Source organism: Photinus pyralis, unplaced genomic scaffold, assembly GCF_008802855.1.
Source record: "Photinus pyralis isolate 1611_PpyrPB1 unplaced genomic scaffold, Ppyr1.3 Ppyr1.4_LG2, whole genome shotgun sequence".
NCBI classification, from domain to species: domain Eukaryota; kingdom Metazoa; phylum Arthropoda; class Insecta; order Coleoptera; family Lampyridae; genus Photinus; species Photinus pyralis.
Genome location: NW_022170403.1, coordinates 11,178,427 through 11,185,427, shown reverse-complemented (window position 1 = coordinate 11,185,427; position 7,001 = coordinate 11,178,427).

Sequence of the window (7,001 nt, the reverse complement as noted above, 5' to 3'; positions counted from 1 at the left end):
GGGCCCTAAAATTTTAAGCACTAAATTCGAATTGGGCGGTAACTACCTTTTATGACCACATGCGGCACGCTCGACATTCCATGCCGGCAATTACATTTACAGTAGCAGTCACGAATTTTTATTTCAATGTTATGTTACTTTTATGAGTTTTACGACATCTAGTTACCTACTGTAAATTCCACGGAGAAATCAAAGTCTTGCTTTTACACTGTATTCTCACGAGAACCAATTAGGCATAAAAAATATAAGCTGTAGCTTGGTTGTATAAGAGAACTTCAATGAAAATGTATTTTTCCCCAATAATTTTTCCGGCGTTGATTATTGATTATTAATACGCATCGATGTCAAAACCCCAAACGGCGTATTTTTTTAAGTATTAGGCATGTTCAATAAATACACGTTCGAGCGGTGTTACATATAAGCGGTTCATTTAAGCTAAACAAAATTGCCATTACTACATAAGCAGGCATCCCACTGCTTCACAAAACGTGATATACCGGTGGCATACCACTCCTGTGGCTATTGACAGAAACAGAACCATGTGAACACGGCCTGCTCGACTTCAGCGTCCAAATGGAATCGCTGTCCCTTGAGTGTCTTCTTAAGAGTCCAAAGACATGGAAGTCATAGGGTGACAGAACCGAGCTGTAACGGGGGTGTTCTAATACCTCCTACCTCAGTCGCGCTATCTGTGACGTGATAATGTTAGCGTTATGCGGACAGGCGTTAGGTGAAAGAAAATCACGCCTTCCGTAAGCATCCCAAGACGTTTATTCTTTATGGCTGTACGCAAGCGAGTCAAAGTTTCACTGTATCGGACACCATTGATGTTAACATGAGGGTCTTTAAATTCATGGTCCACGGTGGTCGAAAAAGCAGGTACTGCTCGGTGATCGATCTTGGACGCTCCTACGATATGACCTGCCATACTGAAACGCGCACAACAACTGTGTATTCTACGAATATCACGGATCAACTGTGACTGTCACAGTAGACACCTACATTAACGACGACCCACTTATGTAACTTTCTGCGGTTATAGCACAACTAACATTCGTGCTACAGCGTTCGAACGTGTATTTATTGAACATGCCTCGTATTTTTAGCTTCTTCACACTGATTTTAGAGAGTGGTTATTCAACCATAACCTACCTCATCTATTCTAGCATTCATTCGTATCTAATTTTCTGGTTTTGCCGCAATTTTACATTTCACCTTTTAGAGATGTTTCGCTTCGATTCCCGTATTAAAATTTACTAATAAATTTGATCTGCCTATTACGTAAGTTGCAATAAACATTATATTAAATGACGAAATCTGGTTTTGGCTATATGCCACGTAAAAAAAAACCTAAAAACGGTCACTTTGTGTCGTTTTGTTTCACCTAAATAACGTAGAATTAAATCAGAGTATGCGGGTTATATATCGGTGGTCTAGCGCACAAAGGTGCTAAGTGAAAAATAGGCAATTTGCATACAAAAATAAATAAAACTGCTGTATCAATTAAAATAAGTTTTGTTTTTGAACGAATTATTTTTTTTTTTTTGTAAACTGTACACAACTGTTAATATAATAATAATATAATTGAAAAAAATTGAATAAATCCTTAACTTCTTCAATACCTAATGTATTTAACTCTTGTTGCAAAAAATATCACTTAACACCTATGTGCGGTAGACCAACGATATATACTCTTTGAAATACCTCACGTCACTTTGCAAGACTCCTGTCAAAACTTAATTATACCAAAATAATATGATTAGAAATTTTATATTAAAACAGACGATTTCGGGAACAATGTAATTTATTTATTTGTTTATTTATTTATTTATTTATTTATTATCCCTTTTTTGTTCTGGGCCCTCAACAGGCCTGTGCCCAATTACAGAGTGACCCGCATAATGCTTTTTAGAGGTGCCCCTGCAGAAGGTCTTAAGATGTTCTATACTACTCCGGTATTTACCTTACGAATTAGGAAAACTGCAGGAAAACCTAATTCGGAGTAGCCGGTAGAATGCTCGGAACTAGTCTAATGTAATTTCCATCTCTGCCACAGATGAAAAATTCACCTCAACCCAGTTTCGAACACCCGACCTCCGGATGTATAGCCTAGCACTCTACCACTGAGCCATAAAGCCGGTTAATACAAACCTCGCAAGTCAAATGCCATTTCCTGACTTTTATATCAACAACCCTATACCATAATTCGTGAAATGGTTATGGTATTTTTCTATTAATCGTCTCACACAGGGTGTTTTTTTAAGATGGGACATACGACAATGTAAAGGCGTTGAGTTATTTAAAATGGGTCGTAGGGACATTTACATTGCGCCAATTGTTCTCAAATCTTGGCCTTGCGCTTATAGTGTATACCCACTTACAGGACGCCGTCCGACCGAGGCCTGCCCGGCTTGGAATCGCGATCAATTATATTTCGATACACACTATTCAGATTTTTTTCTATAGTTCTAGAACTGAAATCAGTGACTGTCAGGTCCAGATCACACATCAAACTTCGTGTTCGATACACACCTACCGATTTTGAAGTACATTTCAACCGGACAGGTTTGCGTGCAGTTTAATAAGTTCTGTTCCGAGGTGGTTCTCAATTTTTGCTGTGCGACATGAATCCTAGCATGGGTGCGTCAGAAAGAAGGCAACTGGCTGTATTCATTAGAAAATTCTGGGTGAAAGAGTGGCTATTAGAACGCAATCAGATTTCACACATGAATCTTTTGAATAAAATGCGAAAAACTTTCTTTCTTGTCGGCCATTTCTTCCGAAATTTTTACCGGAGTTGAAAATGTAGCAGATCGCCGGCGAGGATGCAAATGCGGTTGAATTCAGATCTAGCGCAGGTGTCGACCCGTCAGATATCTGTATGTGTGTATGCGATTTAATGGAAGGCCGCAGAAACTCCGGCCGCATGCGGTTGTCAACCAGAAAAGCACATACACACACAGTTTCCGTACGGCCTCCAATTTTGATCGGAATCGATGGAAAACTGAATTCATATGCCACGGCCGGGCAGGACTGGGCCGGCTGGTGGCCTGTAAAGTTGTTACACTGACAGTTCTCAATCTGATCCTTCAAACTGTATCAACTAAGCAGCAACATGTATTCCGCCGATCGAAAAGGTGTTCATGTAGACAATTTGTACAAGAGTGGGCACAGGATCGAGAAAGTAAAATAACTTTCTCGATGGGACACAGTAGCTGAGTGGTATGCGAGCTATTCGGTGCCGAGTATCGGGTATTGTTTGGTTGCCGGTGGAAAACAATTCGAGCACCGATTCTAATCTTATACGTTTGTATCTGATTTGAATAAATTTGTTGATTTAGAAACAATTTCTACAGTACTGTGGCAGATGATTCGCGAGGAAACTGTGACTGAAACAATTGATGCAATGTCAATTTCCCAATGGGCCATTTTAAATAACTCAACGCCTTTACATTGTCGTATGGCCCATCTTAAAAAAACACCGTGCATAGTATCACATGTACCTATAAAGCTTTAGCAATTGTACATGTATAAGATAGAGTTCCTTCCCTTCGTCCTCTATATTTTAGTTCTCCACTTACCTCTTCCTAAAGTGGAAACTTCGTAGAGCCTTGATTTTTACTTTGTATTTTATAGGTTTGGAAGCGAGTTTGGAAGATTTAATAAATTCTTTGGTTTAGAATAACACAGAGGTAGACAAAATGAGAGACCTCGTTTACACTAATTAAATTCATCCACTTAATAGCAGCAGTAGAAAAGAAATTTAAACATTGCGTTTACAATAAAAGCGAAACATTTTGCACCCCAATGGGAGAATTTCTCTTCCCTGACAGTAAGAAAGCATACAAGCCCTTCCATAACAAACAAAGACAACCTTTGTCGCTTCAAAAGTATTATACCACATATGGAGAGTATTATACGGGTACATTTGTGATTATACTAAATATTATGATCTGGAGACGGTCACTTGAGACTTGCAATGCGTTAGCAAGTACCAATGTTCTTAACTTACATTAAATTTAATGTGATTAATCATCATAATTACATTATAATATACAGTGAGTTTTTTAGTGTTAAAAACACTCATAGGATGCTAGTTTCGAACTTGTAACTTTTATGTAACGTTAAGATGAAACGATCAGCGCGAGGAATATGCGAAAGTGCGGAAGGGCGAGCAACTTTGAGATGCAGTAGTCCCCGAAAGTGAATGACTAGTGGTTTGCCATGGGTAGTGATTAGATGTTGAGCATGATGCTCGACGTCAAACCGAATTGCATGAAATTAGATATGGGCATAGCTCTAGCCATATAATACGCAATACCAAAAGTTGAATAATCGATTCGACATTTCGTATCTCGACCATTTATGAACCAAATTGCAAACTTTTTTATTTATCAAGGTATTTCAATGAAATTTGATACTAGGAACTTGGAATAAAAGCAAATTTATAACACCAGGTTCACAATTTGGTTTTACGCATGCTAAAGTCATACCCAGGATCTCGCTTGCTATATATCTTCAGTTGAAGTTGAAGTTCCGCTGCTTTACTGAGGCTCCCTGGTTAGAATCCGGGTTCGGACATGGATATTTGTAAATGTGTAATGGGTTGGGTTGGTAGAGCAGCATTGGCTGAAACCCAATGAATAACAGTTATTTGTGTTTTATATATTATGGTGTTATACTGGCCAATGTCACCGATAGTTGCATGAATTGCGAAATCTATGAATGTTTGTATTAGGTATTTGCATATTTACCTTTGTTTTTTAACGTCATTACCTGTCGATAATTGCAAAAATTGTGACAACTGTGAATTTTTAAGGTGAATATCCATATAATTCACTTAAAAAACATGTCATTTTAGTGCATGGTACGCTGAGGAAAATCCCTTAGCATCTTTTAAATTTGATAGCTGCAGAAATTTTCTGTACTTCTGTATCATCAGCAGCTAGCTACGAGGTATGTAAATTAAATTAACCGATACAACGAAATATCGAAGGATCCTCAGTATTACAATCACTTTTAACGATAATTTATTTTAATCTTACAAAATACATCAAATTCATGTCTTGGGCATTGAGATAGTGCTCTTAATCTTGTTCCCAATGAGCTTGGTGCATAAATAACGATTTTGACATGTTTTGATCAAAATTCATGTGGTCGCCAAAAATAGATCAAACTCATGTTTTGGTAATTGAGATAATGCTCTTGGTCTTTTTCCCAACGATCTTGGTGCATAAATAACGACTTTGACTTGTTTTGACCAAAATTCATGTGGTCGCCAAAAATAGATTAAATTCATGTTTTGGTCATTGAGATAATGCTCTTGGTCTTTTTCCCAACAATCTTGGTGCATAAATAACGATTTTGACTTATTTTGATCAAAATTCATGTGGCCTCAGAAAAATAATTTAACATCTTTGAATCACACACATGCGGTATTCAAATGTGCACGTGATGTATTCTTTCGCATCATTTCATTCATTTCAGCATTCATGCATTTGAAAGCTTTTACAACTCCAAATTCATGTGTGAATAATAATTTCGAGTACATTTAGCTCTAAAACTTTTGACCTATACCACAGAGAAGAGTTATATTGAATTGTTGCACATCTAAAAATCATAGGGAATAATGTAGCGAAAGTCCGAACTCGATACATGACCTAGGGAATGAAATATGTTGATTTCTATTATATTGAGCCCGCAGTTTTTCCTGTTCCCGATTTACTCGAAGTCCTATAACTTTTGTTCCTGTTGAACCAGCTTCCTGAAAATCAATATCACAGTATGTTCATGTAGGAGTCCACATAATCATACCATATATCAAGGCGCGTCATTTTGGGACATTACAATCTATTCAGAAAACCGTAACCCACTAGCTGAATGTAATTTCAGAATCCGAATTCCAGCACTTCTATGACGAGTGGAAGAATTCTCTCCAACTTTGTATGGCTTTCAGAGATACCATTTATAAGCGACGGTAACGAATTGTAATTATATTTAAATAATAAATATTTAAAGCATCAGTCTCGTTACTTAATCTGCACACCTCGTATGATGATAATTCCCGAAATTATCGGTTTGTAAATGTCATTACTACACGATACCATAGAAGAAATGTGACAATCCACATTCAATCTTCCTTGCAGTTATTTTATTATTAACGAGCGAACCAGCTCCGTCTGTGTACATGATAACTAGCGAACGGTTTCGACTTTTCCAATTCTGTTTTCAGTAATAGGTAGGCCGTCCGTCTGTGTTTAGTTCCGGAAGAATGTGATAGCGTTACTCCACAGATGCGGAACAGGGTGTAAGAATCGACAGTGATAAGATGCTGTCTGTGTTTAGAAAATAATGGAAATCTTTTCGAACATTATGCTCTAAATTTATTTCTTTTATTCAAATTCGTTTCTTATTGTATTATTTAATTCTTATATCTTCTATTGATTTCATTTGATTGGTTTTTCTCTATTATATTGTTGTATCATTTAACTTATTGTATTGCTATTAAATACGTAGATGATATACAGTGTGTCCACCTTCCAAGATAAGGATATCTATCATGGAGATCTCCGAAACCATCGAAGATACGACGATGGCCAAATTAGAGAAAAGTTACGCAATGAAAGGGTTATTCTCATGCTTTAAAGAAACCCACAAAATTCCGATTACTTTCGAAGATATGCGAGAAAAACCGAAATTAGCCGATTTTTTTCTGATGTTATGTGGAACAGATACAACAAAATTAAAAAGTTGGGTTGCGCATGTGCAATTTTTTAATCTGCATAGTTACCTGAGGTTTAAGGAATATTTACTAACACAGAAAACCGGACATTCATATGTTCTTTGTAACAAGAATTATAAAAGAAATCCTTTTTTTTTAGGTTTGGGCAGTTTTTGGGCTGTAACTTTTTGGCCCGTTAGTCTACGTAACCGAAAAAAATAGCGACCTTTCTTATATCCTGAAGAACATGTATATCAATTTTCAAAGCGATCGGACGTTT